Below are 18,865 nucleotides of genomic sequence, written 5' to 3'. Positions count from 1 at the left end.
TTCTAAAATTAGATTATAATGATGGTTGCACAACTTGGTAGATCTATTAAAAAATTATTGAATTGCACACTTAAAATGGGTGAATTATATGGTATGTATATCATACCTTCAGAAATTTTTGGAAAATGATGTGAATGATTAAAACAATTAAAATCTAGGTGTATCTGTCATCTTGATATCCATGTGGCTTTATTATTGTTAGAACTTTCATGTAATCTTAATATTCCTACAGGTCCTGATGGTACCCCACCCTCCATCAGAATGCATCTCTCCTCAGCAACAAACTAGCTCTTTATTTACAGGATACAGCTGTGGGCCCAGGGCAGGTTATACCCTCTGCAGCCAAAAGCTGTATAGATCTTTTCTAAAACATAACTAATTATCATGTTCCAACTGTTGGTGGGCCTGAAATGCTCTATTCTCCTTATTCTGTCCTATTCATATTTCAGATCTCACCTCAAACCATATATCCTCAAGGAGTTCTACCTTCTTGATTATTCACCCTGGCCTGCCTTCACATTCATAAACTAATCCTTTTGTTTCACTGACCATCTGTTGTTTAGATTTTTGCTTTGTTCTGGCCAGTGATGCCATTTGTTACATTACTTTTAGCACAGTAATTCTCTGATATAGTGTGATTAAGAATTTATTAAATACTAATTATATGGGACCTTGCTAAAAGTGTAGATTTCTGTGTCTTACCTATAGAACTTCTAGTGGGTGACTTAGAAATAAATAATTTTAATGAGCTCCAATGATGCTTCTTTGTATGTAATACGTAGACCATGCACTGTTCTTGAGACACAGAGATACATTGCTGAGGATGGAATCAATTAGAATATTTTTCCATGTAACTTTACTGAGGCATATATTACATATCACATAATTCACCTGTTTAAAGCATACAATCCTATGATTTTTTAATTGAAATAGAGTTGATTTACAACATTGTGTTAGTTTCATCTCATCAGTTTCTGCCAAAAAAAAAAAAAGACTGGAATTTTAATAGATATTATCTTGAATCTGTAGGGCAATTTGGGGACAATTGTCATCTTATGACTAATGAGTATTTCAATTAATGTAGATGGAACATCTTTCCAATCATTTAGAAATTCCCTCAGCAATATTTATAATTTTTAGTGTACAAGTCTTCCACTACTGTTGTTAAATTTATTTCTGTGTATTCTATAAGTTTTTAAATCTCACTGGAGTATTTGGGATCTATCATGAGCAGAGATGGTTTTTGACTGTATACCCAGATATTAACAGTGGTTATGACTGATAATGTAATAACAAGTATAGTTTTATTTTTAAATTTTTGTCCATATTTTCCAAAATTTCCAGAAGTTTCATGAATCTTTTTTTAAAGTTAGTGATGCCCTCAAACATAATAAATCAATATATAAAAGGAAACATATGAAAGGGAAAACTTTAACAATAAAAAAGCTATATATTACACTTTTACTATATATGAGGAATTTTTCCTAAGCTTTTTAGGTGTATTACCTCATTTAATTGTCTCAATGACTTCATGAATTATCTCTATTATGCCCATTTTATTGATATGGAAACTGAGTCAAAAAGCAGTTAAGGTACTTGCCCAAAGTCTCAAGGCTTATAAATGCCAGAGTAGTAATTTGAACTGGCTCTAGATTCCATGCTCTTAACCACTGAATATTGCAATCAAATCCACCAAAATATTAATACTAAATATCTATGAGTAGATATTTTTAATTAAAATGCTTTTTGGAATTTTCTAGATGAGTGTTAATACTGCTGTAAATAGAAATATTGCAAGTACCATAAAAAAATTCAGTGGTGGACTCTATCCTGCAGAATACTTTTCCTTACCTGTTATATCATCCTGAAATTCAAAGTCACCAGCGGTAACCCAATGAGTTTAAAAACATTTTATCTTTCTCTGTGAAATACCTAATCTATAACTGTAATCAGAATTTCACACTTAAATCTTGTATTACTTTACCCAAACCACAGGCCATTCCAGTAGCAATTTCTGTAAGTGTAACAAAAAGAAGTGCACATTCATGTATTTAAACAAATAAAACACAAATAAGGAAAGCAAACAAAATTAAGGTATTAAATTTTTCTGAAAAAGACATACAACTCATTTTCTTTCATTTGTGTACTGTTAAATGAATTCCTATGTAACATTTTAATTGACATTTTCACTCATGTCTCTCCTGCTTTTGTGTCTTGTTGGTGAACTGGCTTTTTAATGTCCCAAAGTCATAATAAGGTCTTTAGAAAAGCCTTGTATCCTATAATTAAAAATTGCTATTCCTTTAGCTGTTTAGCTTAGCAAAGGCATAGGGCACAGTGTCTTTTAGAGACATTGCTCCTGAGATGGGAATAAAAGATTTTGACCTTTTATTGCAGCATTCATGAGTCGGAAGCACTTCATTTATTTTAACTAAAGAGCAAATGGACCATTGCTTATTTTCAGTAATTCAAGAGCAGCTGAAGTCACCTACAACTTGCCAATCAATAGTCTTTTGTAATGTTTTCCTTTTAGAAAACTATTGTACTTGTCTTTAAAACATCAGTGGCTGTTCCTTAGCGATTTGAACACACACACACACACACACACACACACACACACACACCCCTATATAACAACAGTCCAGTCACTGGTGAGCTATAGTTATAAAGGACACTACCCTCATGTGTGAAAATTTTCCTCCTCTTCTAGTTGAAAAGACTTATTCTTCAAAACCGAGAAATCACTCAAAAATTGACTCTTAAACGTGAGCTAATTAGAGCCTGGAGGCTCCATCTAGTTCAATGTTTTAATGTGAAAAAAAAAAGGCTTGGGCTTCCCTGGTGGCGCAGTGGTTGAGAGTCCGCCTGCTGATTCAGGGGTCTCGGTTCGTGCCCTGGTCCGGGAAGATCCCACATGCCGCGGAGCGGCTGCGCCCGTGAGCCATGGCTGCTGAGCCTGCGCGTCCGGAGCCTGTGCTCCGCAACGGGAGAGGCCACAACAGTGAGAGGCCCGCGTACCGGGGGGAAAAAAAAAAAAAAAAAAAAAGGCTTAAGGTCTATTTGATATTCAATCAACTCTATAAGCACAACGATATCGACTGACCCAGCTTGCTCATATATAAAATTAACGGCATGGATAATCTCTGCACTTACTTTTATTTTAAGAGGAAAAATTAGGATAATAATTGAAAAGTCGTAAGAAAAGTTTTGGTCACTTGCACCTTAGTCTATAAGTCCCACTTTAAAGCTATAAGCGCTAAGAAAGCTAAGTTCCCTATCTGGTTTGTTGAAACCACATGTAATTGTGGACACCTAAAAAATATGAAAGTTCACAAGGTGTATCTTTAGTCTGTACAGCCCGAGAAGAAGAAAATCTTAGTACGTCGAGTTTGGTTACTAGGATTCACCACTGCTGCTCTAAACAATCAATATAAATTGCTACATAATTAGCCCAGCTGCAATAATCCATGGATCACAGAGACAAGCTGTGGAGAACTGAAGCCATCGATTGTGCCCTCTGTGGCACACCTCAGTAACCACGTGCGTGCGGACCTGGTTGGAAACATATTTGTCACGTGGTTTGCTTTTGCCTTGAAAGAGTGCGGCAACAACTTAAAAAAGAATTCAGAACAAAGAGAAATGTCTGTTTTTAAAGGTTTGAAAGTACATGGGGTGGGCTTGGGTGTCTATTACTCCTGGTCAGAAAGACAGTCAATTAACGTGTCCCTTAAAAGAAAAAAGAATGACTTAGGGGTGGTGGTGATAGTGGGGGAGACAACGTGTTGATTTCTCAAACAGCATGGAAAGAGAAATTCTGAGTGATAATAACTTGTGAAAATTATGTAATTTCTAAAGGCTACCCTGGGAGCAATCCACAATTTATTTTTAGAATCAGACGTGTCAGACACACTTACACAAAACCAATTTCCTAACTCATCAAAGATAGAAACCTTGGAACTACACACTGGATATGTAAGCTCCAAGAAATAGATAATGACTGTTTTAGAACCAAATGTCTATTTTATTGGTGGTACAAGTAATAATTCAACAAAAATTTCGAATAGAAATAAAACAGAGCTCTCTCCTCAAACTATATTCAACGTGATATAAACTATAAACAAGATCAAGATTCTGTAATGGGCCAGTAATTAGGAAGATTCAACACAGTTGGACAAAGGTACCATTTCAATGAGCTCCTTTTAAATTCTGTTGTGACCAGTATAGAAAGGTCATTGGGTAGTGACGGTAAAGGTGATCTTTGTGTGATTCAGCGATAGAAAAAAACTTTATGAAATCTAACTATGTGCAAAAAGAAGCTACATAATTCATTTTGTACTAGATTCTTCACAAAAACTGTAAGTTCAAACATAAAGCCTCCAGAGTCAAGCGGTTTAGAAGAAATGAGATGAACTCATTAAGGTAAATCTGGTTACCAGCAGATGACGGATCAGCATAATTAATGTTCTTTTGGGAATAAGAGGAAATATTTGAATCAGAAATAGTACACTGTCTTGTACATGTACCTGATTTAAAAGGAAGATGTAAGGTATTATTTGGTTTCTAGATATGAGCTTGATAAATGTTAATATTGCTGTTAGGCTGTTCCTAAGAGATGATATGGACCTCTTTGAGAATTTGGAATAGTAATCCAGAGTGATGCCATTAAAAAGCCTTTATCAGTATATCATGAGATTGGCTGCAACGTGTCCAAGTTGCCTGCATTGGGTATGTTAGAGTCTTGGGTCCTTCTGTTCGGTGGGTGTAATGAAGAAGGAAGCAATAAGGGAAGGAAAGGTCAACCCGGTAAGCAATATACTGCGTGGAAAGAGTATGACAAGGAGAAGCAGATAATAATAGTCCAGGAAAGTAGTTCATATAGAGGAGGAGTTTTAATAGTAAATAGTTGGGGGGAGGGTATCTGTCTAATAGATGGACATGAACAATCTAGGAGCAGCCAATATACGGAATGTAGAGAGACAGGCAGGTGGGCATCAGGAGATCCCTTCGGCAGGTAGCAGAGCTCCAATCACGGGACCCCCCCCCCCAACAACACACACACACACACACCCGCCCCCGCCAGAAAAGTACTGCGATGGATATTGCAGACTGGCTTGTTCAAAACCAATTCCCACCTCTTTCTAGTGTGGCTTCCTATACTGCAGAGGCTGGTGAGCTAAAATCCACATTTCCCACATTTCTGGATGTGATTTATGTTCTGCCAACCAGATGCCTTTACATAAGACCAGAATCCAGAACTGAAATAAGAGTGGAGGGAATGTGGCATGAGGCTCCTATTTTTGCCGGTGCAGATTGAAGTGGAAGTGATTTGATCTTGAGCTAGCAGCTGTCATCATGACTTCTTGCTTCATCAGGCAGCTTCCTGATTATGGCCAGGGCAACAGCAGTTCTGCATCATGACTTACGAGTTTTTTATCTGGAAGATCAGACTAAATTCTCTTCAGTTTATAAACAGTTTTATAAGCCATGTAATATCCTGTAAAACAGATTCCTTTCTGCTGACACAATCTGGAGTAGGTTTTGTTCTCTATAATTGAACCCTCGCAGGGTATTTACTGGCTACTGTGATCGTAAACAACAGACTCTCAAAGAGATGAGACTCTAAGATTGGTTAGCTCACCAGTTTGAAATAAAGGCAGCTAAGATTCCACTAGTATCATAAGATAGACACGGGCGCATACTGGTGGTGTATTAACTTAAATCATCACCTGGGGTTGTATAGAACAGGAGACCTATCAATGACAAGGTTTTGGTGGCTTCAGTGATGCTGGTCATTATGGGAGGAAAAAGGATGTAAGGACCGTTGTGGGGATGTGGGGTGGATTTTTCTATCTGTTCCATAGAATGTAAAGGAAAAATGATAACATGAGATTTAAAGTGTTCTGATTAAGGTATGGTCAGAGAATCAGAGAACTTCCACGGCTGCCTGTAGGATTCTCCTCTGTCTTGTAGCTGTTGAACTGACAGAGCCAGAAGATAGAAACAGAGGCAGATCCTTTGAGTTTCTGAACCACAATGTAGGGGGAATTCATAAACTTTGCATCTCTCATGTGGACAAGAGGGTATTTGGGGGAAAGAATGGGACCAGAAAACAAATAGGGAATTTGGTAGATTCTTATGTCTCCGAGTACCTTAAAAGCCCACATTCCACCCAGTATTCCTTGAAAGCAGAAGCAAACTTGCTTCCTGTTTCATGAGGCTGCTCCTTTCTTGCCAGAAGGCTCTGTGATGTCTTCACCTGAGGGAGTTCAGTCAGCAGGAATGCCAGCCCTCCCCGAGCGCTACACCCCAGCATTACCTTCAGATCTGTAGGCAGAATCAAAGCCCAGCGTGCTGGTGTGGTGGCAAACACAGTCAAAGCTGGAGGGAAAGCTTTATACAACAGAAAGAACCACAAGATTTTGCTCATTTGCGATGGCAAAAACCTGCAATATGTGTGGGAATGGATTCTAAGGGTGTCAGACCAAGAAGCTTAATTTTAGATCCGGTTGATTATTTTGCATTGGGTGCACTTGCCAGATATTCTAAGTTTAATATGCTCACTTGAGCAGCTCAGAATGTTTGGTGGAAATGTGGGTATGGTAGCCAATAGCTATCATACCCATAGCCATACCAACAGCCATAGCCAATGCTTAAGCTATGATGCCAGAAATTTCGTGGGATAATGTAGAGAAATGGATGTAAAGATAAGGAAATATTGGGGTTTCTTTACGATGTGAAAAATCACTCATCTACACCTAGTCATGTCTCCCAAGAGAGACTAAAGGACCTTCCTTCAGTGAGGTACTACCTTCATCAAGAAATACCTTACAGGGAGATCAGCTAGGTGGTTGGTGACCACCTAGAGGGGTGGGATAGGGAGGATGGGAGGGAGGGAGACGCAAGAGGGAAGAGATATGGGAACATATGTATATGTATAACTGATTCACTCTGTTATAAAGCAGAAACTAACACACCATTGTAAAGCAATTATACTCCAATAAAGATATTGAAAAAAAAAAGAAATACCTTGATACTATATATAATAGTTCGACTCTGCTAATCCCAAACTCCCATTCCTTCCCTTCCCTCCCCCTCCCCCTTGGCAACCACAAGTCTGTTCTCTGTATCTGTGAGTCTGTTTTTGTTTTGTAGATATGTTGATTTATATCGTATTTTAGATTCCACAAATAAGTGATAGCATATGGTATTTGTCTTTCTCTTTCTGACATACTTTGCTTCATATGATAATCTCTAGCTCCATCCACGTTGCTGCAAATGATGGATAAACAACAAGGTCCTGATGTATAGCACAGGGAACTATATTCAATATCTCGTGACAAACCATAATGGAAAAGAATATGAAAAAGAATATATATATGTATAACTGAGTCACTTTGCTGTACAGAAGAAATTAACACAACATTGTAAATCAACTATACCTCAATAAAATAAAAAAAATACCTTGAAAAGAGTCAGAGTGGCTGTCCTCTGATGGTAGGAGCTACTGTCAAAGAAAAGGGCTCCCTGATTTCTCTGGGGGTGATGGGGGTCCCAGGTGGCAAAGTTCAAGGGACAGCACAATGATAGGACCCAAGACAGAGGTGAAATGGGTTTGGTTACCATAACAGGCAGCAGGGCTGGACCAGTGATCACAGGTTTTGAATGTTAGGGATGTTTGACAGTGGTTAACTGTATAAGAGGTGCCTAGAACTGAAAGAAATATGCAGATCTATTACCATCCTCCTTGATCTGCATAAACTGACACCAAAACAAAAGCTCTAGGTGACCTGAGTAACTATAATTATGAGTGACAGCCCTTTACTGGTTCATAGACCCACAGCCCATAAGTGAATGTACCCTGTGATAGTGCCACAAGCACTGTTCATCTTCTTTGCATTCTCCTGAAAAGGACCTGCATTCATCTGTCAGGAAAATGGCTATGGCCAGGGGAGAGGAACCACCAAGATCTTTGTGGGATTATTGACATGAGCGGTAGCTAATATTCATTCCAGAGGACCCAGAAATGGCCAGTGTGGTTCCCTACTCAGAGGGGACTTATTGAGGTTAGGGAGTATAAATGGAAATTTGGTTTGCGTTTACCTCACAGTGCGTCAACATGGGTCTCCTGCTGATTTGTTCTGTGATTACTTTCCCAGTTTCCATATGTACATGGTAGTTGGAATAGACTTACTCATCAGCATGTGTGTACTAGCTTCCTGTTGCATAGCATGAAGGCTCTGGATGGGCGAGAGAAAACTTCTGTGCTAAGATGCTGCCATAATAGTTAACTTAAGCCATGCCACATACCTAGAGGGGTTGTAGAGATGAGTGTTAATATCAAACGCTTGAGAAAGGCAGGGATAATAATTCCTATTACATTCCCAAATCCCCCCCCTCCCATCCTCATTAAGATCTCCTGTTTGACCAGTGAGAAGATTGATGGGTCTTGGGAACAATATCAATGGATTATCAGAAACTTAATGAGAGGGTGATTCCAACAGAAGCTGTTTATTTTCTGAAGCCAGGGCACACAGATCCTGACGCCTGATGTGGAATTGTCAAGTTGGCAAATTTTTGTTTGAAATGAAATACACCAAGAGACCACAGATGCACTTTCCTTTTAAGTAGCAGGGGGCAGCAGAGGACAACTGGCTATATCAACTCTCTGGCTCTGTGTGGTAATTTAGTTCAGGGATTGGCTAACTTTTCCTGTAAAGGGCCAAAGAGTAAACGTTTTAGGCTGTGTGGGCCACATATAATCTCTGTTGCATGTGCTTCTTCTTCCTTTTTTTTTTTAACAACTCGACAAAGTAAAAACCACTCTTAGCGTGCAAGCTTTACGAAAACAGGCTGCAGGGGCGGATTTGACCTGCAGGCCATAGTTTGCTGGCTCCTGATTTGGCTCATGGGCGCCTTAGCCATCTCACCAGTCCACAGGATATCACGCTGCTCCATTACATTGATCGTGCTGTAATTACGAACCCGGGAAGCAGAAAGGAGTCCTGGATGTCCTGGGAAGACACACTGATGTCAAAAATGGAAGAGGAATCCTTTGAAAGTTCAGTGACCTGTTTCCAAGTCACAGAGCTAATTTCCAGAAAGTTGTTTTTAATTCTAGGTTTCAGAAACCAGGAAAACCCATCAGGAGCACTGTGCCCAAACTCTGAGATGGAGGAACAGTGAGTGTGTCTTGAAGCCGGCCCCTCCAGTGTGGTGTGGCTGTCCTCAAACTCTTCCCACCAAGGGCCTTTGGAACTGAGAAATGGCTGAGTCTATGCAAGGGTGTAAAACGGCTCTAAGTGCAAGGAGAGGAGAAGTACCGTGGCCGGGAACCAGGGGCTTGATGAAATAGGTCCCTGCAATATTGATTGTGAGCCTCTTTCACCAGTAAGCCATTTTTATTGAGGGTATTGTCTGACGTTGGGATGGAAAGAAGTCAAAACTTGACTTTAATTTTATTCCTTAGATTCCCAGGGAAAAACAAAATCTACCTATACATAATATAAAAATAGCTATGTTCCAAGGGAATTTGAAAGGAAGAAACATTCAGAGATTGCTGAAAACCATATAGTTGTGTAGTTGTGCAAGCAGAGATGACTTTTCTTCTTTATTCATTTTAAGCACAGTTTAAATTGGTTTGTGCATAATAAAAATTTAGCCTTTCATCAATATTTGGACAAATAAACTGCGGCCTCCCTGGCATATAGGTTATCAAGGGACAATCATACTGTGGTTTACTATTTCACGCAGTATGCTTTCTCTTTCAGAAGTAATAAAACCCACAGCTGCATGCTTTATTATAAAAAGCAGAAGAAGAACTGAGCAGTGTTTTCCTTATTTCAGAAAGACAAAGCTCATCAATGAATCACATATTAGGAATTTGACCTGAACAGTAAGAGACTTGACTTTCTGGCTGCCACGCTGGCTTAATCCCATCTGTAAGCGTGGTCGGTAGTGGTGACAGGTGTTTGAACCTCTTTCTTTGATTTCATGACCTTTAGCAGAAACATATTTCACTGCATTGTGTATGTTTTCACCAAAGCCATTTTCTTAGGTATTTGAATGTGCATTTGTTTCTTTAAGGATTTTACCAGCCTGGTGCCCAATATCCCTAATTCACGATTCCCTGCTCTTGGAAACGATGCTAGGTTGCCCTTTATACTCTCCAGAGAAGTGTGGACACCTGACAGAAGAATAGCCTAACCATACATCAGCAAGATATGACGTAGGCTGTTGCTCTCTCTTCTTAATAGGAGAGATTAATTGCCTCAATCTGATGCTATCCTTTGCAATTTGGACTGAGGAGAATGCAGAAGATCATTCAAGTAGTGGTAGGAGGACGAAGAGGAACCTCCAAAAAGAAGCGTAGACAATGAAAGTTGCTGAGAAGTATTAATGCTCAAAGGGAAGGATTCAGATCAGAAGAGAGCAAAGCTGTGGTTCTGAATGGCGGTATCCCCCAAGTTTTTTTCATCCCTCCACTCCTAGCTGTTCAGTATAAGGTGACCAGGATCCCAGTAGCAGTGATACCAGTGGCTTCTCTGGCAGAGAACAATGAGAGGTACAGAGAGGGGACCCATCAGGCCAACACCACAGATTCCTAGTATTTCATGTCTGCCCAGTGTACCTCTGTTCCTTGTAACTATCACCCAAATGTGTGGCTTCTCCAACCTCTGGGGAATCACACCTCTCTGCAGTTAAGATATGTAGAATCTAAAAAAATACAAAAAACAAGTGGATATGACAAAAAAGAAACAGACTCACACATTTAGAGAACACACTAGTTGTTACTAGTGGGGAGAGGGAAGGGGGAGGGGCAATATAGAGAGAAGGGATTGAGAGGTACAAACCATTATGTATAAAATAAGCTACAAGGATATATTGTACAACACAGGGAATATAGTCAATATTTTATAATAACTATAACTGGAATATAACCTTTAAAAATTTTGAATCACTGTAATGTCTACCTGTAACATATAATATTATACATCAGTTATACTTTGATAAAAAATTTAAAAGAAAAAAGAATAGTTTTAGCAATAAGAGTAGTACTATTAAAAAAAAAAGAATAGTTGGAGCTGGTATCCTATTTGATTTTTGGAAGTCCAGTATTTTTTTGATCCAAAGAATGCTTCTACCAATTTATTCCAGTTTAGAGTCCCTTCAACCAGTCATCTTCTGGTTCTCCTCATGGTAACTCAAGTTCTTTCTCTGTATCTTCTGGCTTCTCCACACTGTTGCTGATTCACCCTGACAGGACAAAGCCACCAAGGCTCAGCTAAGACCCTGCTGTCGCGTTTAACGACACTTCACAGACAAATGATGGGCACAGAAAGGAATGACAGCAGAGGAAGAACAAGCAAAGAACAGGCGACTTCTTAGGGCTTCTTCTAAAGTGTAAGGGCCATGTCCTTCTATGAGGGCACCTGGGATGTGACGATAGGGACAGAATAGGATGGAACGGGGATGTTACATGGTCTGCCAACATGGCGCAGGGAACACTTGGCGTCCTTGAACGAAAAGTGCCTTTGCTCATGGGCTTCCTGCCTGGAGTTTAGTTGCCCCAAAGTCTTTTGAGTCCAGTGAGAGACAGATCTATTTTCTCTCTCATCCACCACTCCTAACCTCCAGTTCAAAGGCTGCCTTCAGGAAACATAATCGTCTTCAGAGAAACAGTAGGGCCTAGAATGAGGACAGACTTTTACATTGTTAGGTAGAGCTGTTTGCTTCCTAACTACTTTGAATATCCCATTATAGAATAATATTCTAAAAAAAAAAAAAAAAAAAAAAAAAGAATAATATTCTTTTTGGTTTCACCATCACAAAAGACCCACCAAAGTCCCTTTTTCCCCCCCAAATCAAAAGCAATCTGACCATGTGGTTCAAGTTAATCTTCCATTTGGAGAACTTGATAGAATGTTCACAATATTAAAATAGTAGTGTTTCCCTGCCCCCTGCTCCCAGTCACCTCTGAGTACCCAGTCTTTCAAGGTTTTTTTTTTTTTTTAAAAGAAAATACTCAAGTCTACTCTCAGCTAGAGCTTTTGGTTACAAAACCAGAAAAGGCTAACTCAGATAGGGAGGTTTTTACTTTCATATTATAGAAAGCATAAAATGAGTCAATCATTTGTTTTCATTATAACTTTCAGGAAACTGAAGTTCAGTCCTATAAAATGTTACTTCATTTTAGACCAAATAAAACAGTTGTCTTTTCACACTGATGAATTTCCTCAACCTTTTCCTAAGGTTTGCCCACTTTGCCCACAAGTGCTATGTTTCAAAGGAAGAACACTTTTAAGCTATCTATAATGATTTCTCAAGTTTTACCTTACAGAATATTGCATGCGTTCTGCGTGAGAAGCTTATATTCTATTTACAAAGAAAAAGATCTGTAACTTTATGCTTTGCTTGAATGTTATAGAAAACAATACTCGAGTGTACATGAAAATGTTACTGAGGAATTTCTAAAGCATTCCAAAAGTGATCACACACACACACACACATGCATGTGCATGTACACACTCACTCATCAATTTGTGTAACATGGGGTGAGGTTTTTGAAGTAACCCAGATGAATTTTCTCCTCCTGATAACTCAGATTCTTTCTCTGTATCTTCTCTGGCAGTATTGCTATGAGAAAATAAGTACAATTGCTGCCAGAAAAAGAGGAGGCTATGATGTAGGAGCCTTGGTAAACAGGGTAGAGAAGTAGAAAGTGTGCAGAGAAAGGGCAGGAAATGAAACATGGGCAGAAATATAGATGTGATTGTCCTTCCCCCTTAGCGGTTAATCTTCAAGGGTTGGAGAGCAGATACACTGAGATACTTTCTGAAGAACCCCAAACATGGCCTGTCTCAGAGAAGTTCCACACGCAGCCTAGGGGAGCATATTAGAGAGCCTTGACAGAAGAAGGGTCTAGGTGGATGGGCCCTGGCTTCCCATGACCTTTATGTGCCATGTGGCGGTCTAAAGTTCCTGATGACCTCGTGAGGAATGCAGAAGTGCTGAGAGAACTGTGGGTCAGAGATGCCCCGGGACTAGGTAAACCCCCTTCCAAGCAGATCCAGAGGAGGTGAAGCAGACCCTAAAAACTGATAGATTTTTCAGCAAGTGTGGTGAGAGGTTCAAGTTGGATATAAATTTGAAAAGTAAATGAATTTACTTTAAAAGCAAATGAATGGAAAATTTAAAAGTAAATGAACGGAAAATTCCCTAGGTTCCAAGTTCTCAGCATTTTCTGGAACCTTCGCATCCATTATAAAACATGGCTTTTCCTCTCAGGAGGAGCTTGTGACCCAGTGAAGGAGATACATGGGTAAACAAATCCAGTGCAGTAAGTGATACAACGGAGGCAGGTTCACGGTGATGGGAAACATGGACGAGGACTAAATGGACGGTCCCCTCAGAGTGGGTGAGGAGACCTGCTCTGATGGGTGAGAGTTTTCAACATCCACCATGTACTAACAGGCCTCCCTGTGGAATTTGTGCCAGTTACGTTCCCTGAAATCTCTCGCATATCAAACATCATCTCCTTCATGAAGATTTTTCTGATCCTTCCAACTAGATTTGATTTCTCTTGTCTCTTGATTTTCATGGCATGTCCGCTTAATCTCTCTCCTTGTTTTATACCTGTTTGTATACTTACCTTGTCCTGTCAACTACATTTTATGCTCATCCCTGTGTTGCCACATTCCTGTACCCATGTACTAGACACTCAGTAAATGTGATGTTCCAGTGAACTGAGTAGTCAATAAATAAATGGAGAGGCTAGGTTTAGAAAAAATCAAGTCTAAACCTACTAAATGATGTGCTCTCCGAAGACAAAGTTTATGTCTTCTTCACCTTTTTATTCCCATAATTTAGCACAATTCCTGGCAAACAGCAGGTGCTCAGTGAATGCTTGTTAGGACTGAATAGGAAAGTTGTAAAGATAAACGGAGTTAGAAGTGGTTCTGCAGAAGGTTTCTATTTGAAGCTTTCTGGAAAATTCTCCTTTCAGATGCCATAGACTTTAGTCAGATTCTTTAGAACTCTGTTACTCTTCCCAGGTGCTGACCAATATCTCTGTGACAAATGTCAGGTTGTAGGTAATAGTGAAATAGCGAGACTAGAACATATAAATTAGAAGGTTTAATGTTGAAACTCTGATTTTGCCCCTTCCTTGTCCTCCCTGTCCATCTTCTTCAGTCTTGGCAAGGGGATATTGGATACATGCATCGTGCAAGATGGATGCCAGCTCATCTCGTGTACAGTAAGTGCCCTACCTACGAACCTTCAAGTTGTGAACTTTCAAAGATGCGAACGTGTGTTCTCATGTCCAAGCACGTAAGTTAGTTCACGTGTCTGGTGTACATTGTCACGTGCGTGCATCCTCTACAGGTGGTTGTGCCTTTGTGTACTGTACAGTACGGTATAGAGTACAGTAGTGCAGTATCTTTATTTTAAGCCCAGAACCTGTGCCATCGTCAGGCATGAGTGAAATGGCAACTCGCCCTCCGTCTCCTTTTACTGACGATCCTTCAGCTCTACCATCTCCCACCTCCTCTCCTTCCTCCAGTCATAACTCTTCTTGCCTGTTCACTCGATGCCAGACCCTGGATGCCAGCTGCTGTGCTGTACTACTGTACTTTTCAAGGTACTGTACTGTACGATTAAAAATGTTTATTTTTTGTGTTTGTTTGTTTTTCATATATTATTTGTGCGAAAAGTATTATAAACCTATTACAGTACATTACTATATAGCCAATTATGTTAGTTGGGTATGTAGGCTAATTTTGTGCTCTCAGAACAGAACTTGTTCGTATGTAGGGGACTTACTGTACTTGTAGTGTCACAGGGGGTTCTCACAATCTGTCTATGAGGTAACTACTATTGTCCCCATTTTTCAGATAAAAAAAAAGACACAGAAATTTTAAGGCACTCATCAAAGGTCACACAGCTGGTGAATGGGAGCATCATGATCGAGCCCTAATTTGTCTGATACCAAAGCACACATCTTGTCTTGATGAACAAATTAAGTCTTGATGGAGACAGGTCTCTGGAGATACAGGTTTAATTGGGAGATACAGTTGGGTCCAATTCTTCTGACTTACTCTGGTGATCAAAATTGGTCTATTTCAGCCTAAATCAGGTCAGAAGGAGATGATAGAGCTCAATTATACCAAGGAAGAAGGGACCCAGGATGGTAAATTGACAGGAATATTGGATGTAGAGAAATCTTTGAAAATAGGGTGAGAAGGATCTATTTGCATGTTTAAGAGTGGAATGCAAGAGAGAGACACTGATGAATAAGATGTAAGAAAAGATTCAGGAATATCGCTACAGTCAATGGCCCTCATTAACACAAACATTCCCTACAAATATGTCTGATGTGTAAGTTTCTCCTTCATTTTATGCCACCAGTGACATAATTAGGTAATAAAGAAGTATTTGCTTGAAAATGGGGAGAAAGAAAAACAATTAACTCAGATGTTTTCAGTTTGAAGACGTCTGTTAAAATAAAAAGTTTTATATTTCTCAAAGTAAAGCAGCATAATACTGTCACCTCTACTTGAATATAGCTATCTTTACCCAGTGATTGTCTATAATTTCTCCATTTACGATTCTATCCTTTCTCTGGCATTTACTAAACACAATCATGTGAGCTATTGTCTTTAACTTACAGATACTACTCTTAAAGAAAACAGAATTTCAAATAATATATTAGTGGAAAATTATATATATTAGCAGGTTTTTTTTTCAGTTAAAAAGATTCTTCATACAATCAGATTTAAAAAACCAAGATACAGATGTAGAGAACGTACTTGAGGACACAGTGGGGTGAAGGGGAGGCTGGGACGTAGTGAGAGGGTAGCCTTTCCATATATACACTACCAAATGTAAAATAGACAGCTAGTGGGAAACAGCCACATAGCACAGGGAGATCAGCTTGGTGCTTTGTGACTACCTAGAGGGGTGGGATATGGAGGGTGGGAGGGAGGCTCAAGAGGGAGGGGATATGGGGATATATGTATACATATAGCTGTTTCACTTTGTTGTACAGCAGAAACTAATACAACATTGTAAAGCAATTATACTCCAATAAAGATGTATTAAAAAAAAACAGATCCCCTAGGGCAAATATTCTCAGTCTGGATTCATAAATGCTATTCCAGTAGATCTACGTACTTCTTGAAAATGCATTAAAAATGTGAAGTGTAAAGGATGTATTTTTAAAAGTCAGTAGAGGGACTTCCCTGGTGGAGCAGTGGTTAAGAATCCTCCTGCCAATGCAGGGAATATGGGTTTGATCCCTGGTCCGGGAAGATCCCACATGCTGTGGAGCAACTAAGCCCGTGCGCCACAACTACTGAGCCTGCGCTCTAGAGCCCACAAGCCACAACTACTGAGCCCTCGTGCCACAACTACTGAAGCCTGTGTGCCTAGAGCCCGTGCTCCGCGATGAGAGAAGCCACCGCAATGAGAAGCCTGCGCAGTGAAATGAATAGTAGCCCCCGCTCGCCGCAACTAGAGAAAGCCCACGTGCAACAACGAAGACCCAACACAGCCAAAAATAAATAAATAAATTTATATATAAAAGTCAATAGAGCCTTTAAATCTCAGGTACAAAAAATGGAACATAATTTTCCTATGGTAAAATTAACTTAGAAGCACCCATTTGTACTCAGAAACAGAAAACTTCAGTTAGTTTTCTTAGTACTATCTAGTCACCTAAACCAAGTCTATCCTGGTTTAAAACTTACCCAGTTTAAGATACTGCTGCTCCCTCTCTTCCTTCTCTCTCACCTCTGGGGCAGCTTGTTAGTCCAGGGGAGACTTATGAAGCATCATGATATTGGGGGACATGTCTGGGTGTTGATGATCTCTCCTCTCATTTTCTGCAGAGGTGTCTTGGCCTCTGTTCCCCAGGTGTGAGTGACACATGACATTGCTCTAGGGCACAGCCACTGACTATTCTGAGGTCATTGCTTTGGCCCCATGCCTGCTCTGTGCAATGCCACAGAATGGTAGCCATGTCCGTGCATACCAGTCAACAGGACACTCTTAGTCCTGTGTCTGTTTACCCTCCTCGGTGGCCTTTTCCATGTCCCGTTGGCTCTCTTTCCCACTAACTTCCAGGCCTCCTGCAGCTCACAGGCACCCATTCGTCACCACTCAGTCACCATGAGAAAGTCCAGGGAGCTGGAAAGGCTGTAACCCTCAGCCCTTAAGGATCTAGATAAGGCAGTCTACCATTTACACTCCCACTTAACATCCTTGTGTTCTGGGTTCTTCTCAAGACTGAGATTTTCCAAATATGTCAATGGGAAAACTGGATACAAATTTCTTTACTCTTTGGCTCTCTTAACATAAAGGGGAAATCTCTATCTCACCTCCACCCCGAGACCCTTTCTGGAGTTTGATGCAGTGCATGTCTGTTAGGGGGTGTATGGCGTCCCCCGTCCCCTGCAAATTCATATGTTGAAGCCCTAACCCCAATACCTCAGAATGTGACAGTCTATTTGGAGATAGGGTCTTTACAAAGGTGATCAGCTTAAAAGGAAGCTGTTAGGATGGGCTCTAACCCAGTATGGAGGTGTCCTTCTAGGAGGAGGAAATTTAGACACAAAAAGAGACACCAGAAGTGCTGGCACACAGAGAAAAGGCCATGTGAGGACACAGAGGTAGGTGGTCATTGCCAAATTAAGGAGAGAGGCCTCAGGAGAAACCAGCTCCGCTAGCATCTTGATCTTGGGCTTCCAATCTCCAGAACTGTGAGAAATAAATTTCTGTTGTTTATGTCAGCTAGTCTGTAGTATTTTGTTGTGATAGTCCTAGCAAATGAATACAACATCCTTCTCCACATTGCAGCTTCTAACAGCTCTGTCTTCTTTCCTTACCTCTACCTCATTTGTATCTCATTCAGGGCAGGAGTTGGGGGGAGGGGAACTCTTTTCCCAAGTTCGCATAGGCTCCGGCACTCCCCACCCCTAACCAATGTTTTGACTTAACTGGGCATTTTGAATCTTTTGTTGACGAATCTGGAGTCTTTGTTTCACTTGTTCAAATGGGGTTGATTGGAGGAAGCCAAAAGAAACATGTTTGAAGTTCCAGCTCTCAAATAAATATGTCATATATCATCCCACTGCAAATATGTGCGCATCCAAACACGTATATATAGGATGGATAAACAACAGGGTCCTACTGTAGAGCACAGGGAACTGTATTCAATATCCTGTGACAAACCATAATGGAAAAGAATATAAAAAAGAATATAACTGAGTCACTTTGATGTACAGCTAAAATTAATACAACATTGTAAATCAACTATATGTCAATAAAATTTAAAAAAAAATGTGTGCATCTGCTCAAGATTTTTCTGGGGAAAGTCCACAGCTCTCTTCAAATTCTCAAAGGCGTTTCTGACCAGAAAAATGTTAAGATTCACCATCTGATTATATTTGAAATGTGATTCAATTTCAAGTACATGATTTATATACATTTTAGAAATAACTATTATGTAAATGAGAGAGCAGAATGTTTATCTTTGATAAATGTAAATGATATCACACTTATTTCCTTCAGTTAAAAAAAATCTCTTATTTGCCATGAAAAAAGGAGCTAAAGTAAACTGTCTGTGAAATACTTTATTCCATCCTCATGCTCATCTAGTCCCAGGTCAAGAGATCATAAAATCATCCTGTTACTTTTACTGGGACCAGCATCTTAGGGCACCACCATCAGCAAGAGGCATTCTCCATCACTCAGGATTTAAACATGCATATGCATTCGCACACACAGATGTCATGGCACGTTATATTTCTCCTTCCCGCCTCCTTCTGCCTTTTGTGCCATTATTCACGGAACAACAAGGATTCAGAGA

Source organism: Orcinus orca, chromosome 4 (assembly GCF_937001465.1).
Source record: "Orcinus orca chromosome 4, mOrcOrc1.1, whole genome shotgun sequence".
Classification (NCBI taxonomy): domain Eukaryota; kingdom Metazoa; phylum Chordata; class Mammalia; order Artiodactyla; family Delphinidae; genus Orcinus; species Orcinus orca.
This window is presented reverse-complemented; position numbering follows the sequence as displayed.